Below are 1,695 nucleotides of genomic sequence, written 5' to 3'. Positions count from 1 at the left end.
AAAAAAAAAAAAAAAAAAAAATGCTGCCTAGCTTCTGTAGAAAAGTCTCGAGTTACCTGCCTATACCCAAACTCCTTTATCAAGGCATTCCTGATATCAGCACTTATTGTACATACCATAGAATTTCCTCTTAACAAGTGATATGAACTTGTATTGACAACTAATTTTATAAATATCTCTGTTTTGTATGCATTGTGCTTATAACATATCTAAAATATGTTTTGTATTTTATCAAGGCTTTATTTGCTTCCATTTTTGTTTTATTTTAATTCAAACAACAAATCTATTTCTATTTAAGCATAGAGATAAAATTATCTACCTTAAAAATCCTCTCTTTTCTTATCTATCTGGGCTATGCAGAAGGTGTGCCCTCTGAAACCTGACTGAATCTGTTAATTCTTCCATGGTTTCTATCTCGCTGATGAAGAGTTCCAGACAGGCTGTTCACTCCTTGCTGTCATCAGTGGCCTCACTCACGGTATTAGCTGTCAGTTTCACTGCCAAGCTGCCTTTGTCATTGGCCTTAGTAAGACAAACCCAGGTTTATCTTTTATGACGGTTCATAGGATGTCCTGTAAGCCCTGCCCAGAGGAGGCATGGAATGTCACCCTTCTTTACAAGTTGTCATACTTGATGCTGGAACCATTTCCCAACTCTTAGTCATTTCCTTTAAATTCCTGCATGATGTTCATTCCAGTTCTTGAACTTATCTGGGTAGCTAGTTAATATAAGAAGTTAATTTTTTAAATCATTATTTGCTTTCAAGGATACTTTGCCATGGAGTAGGGCTGCATGGGCTAAAGGTTTACGAGACTGCACTCAAGATTTTATGTCTTTGTATTTCTAAACTCTGGTTAACTAAAGATATTACCATTAGTCACTGGCAGATCACTCTGGGGTTTATCTGAATCAATCTTATTTCTAGCGTTATCCTTTCTAGACTGTTGCCCCAGGATGTGTTTACCTTGGCCTTTAGAATGTGGGTGAGGAAGTGGAGGAGGGAAATGGCATTTTTGTGGCTGGACCTGGAAACTTTGTGTCACTCATTAACATATCTATGAGTGTTGCAGCATGCATGACATCTGTGCCAGATGGTCTGTGAAACAGAGAAAATATGCATACATTTTGTTGTCCAAGTCCAGGTCAGTAGTAGTGGACAAGTAAGAAGATACTGGAAATGTTACAGCCCAAGAAATAACTAGTAATATTTGTTTTAAATAATCTAATAATGCTTTTTTAATTAAAATAGAAATATGCAAACGTGAGGTATTTGATAAATCCTAAATATACCATCCATTTTTCTCTGTGTAGACTTATTCATTCATTTAACAACATTAGGTATCTGCCATGTGCTTCATACTCTGCTGAACACTGGAAATAAAAGGAAAAATAAAACATAGTTCATTTCTTCGGAGGAATTCACCCTCTGTGAAAGAGTAGATACACATTTAAATGTAACATGGGTAAGCAGTCACTCTCACGTCCTGGTGTGTGTGTTTTCCCTTCTGCTTCACCACTTGCCCCCAGGACGACAAACAGCTGCTCCTCCTGTCAGAGTGGAAGGCATGCCTATGAGTATTCTAGGCCATCGAAAAGGGATTTCCAATGCAGTGGAAATTAAGAAGGAGCTGTCCTGAGGAATGGAGAGCCCATACCCAAAGTGACAGATGAATGGTTAACTTTACTTCTCAAGCG

Source organism: Cebus imitator, unplaced genomic scaffold (genome assembly GCF_001604975.1).
Source record: "Cebus imitator isolate Cc_AM_T3 unplaced genomic scaffold, Cebus_imitator-1.0 Scaffold247, whole genome shotgun sequence".
NCBI classification, from domain to species: domain Eukaryota; kingdom Metazoa; phylum Chordata; class Mammalia; order Primates; family Cebidae; genus Cebus; species Cebus imitator.
This window is presented reverse-complemented; position numbering follows the sequence as displayed.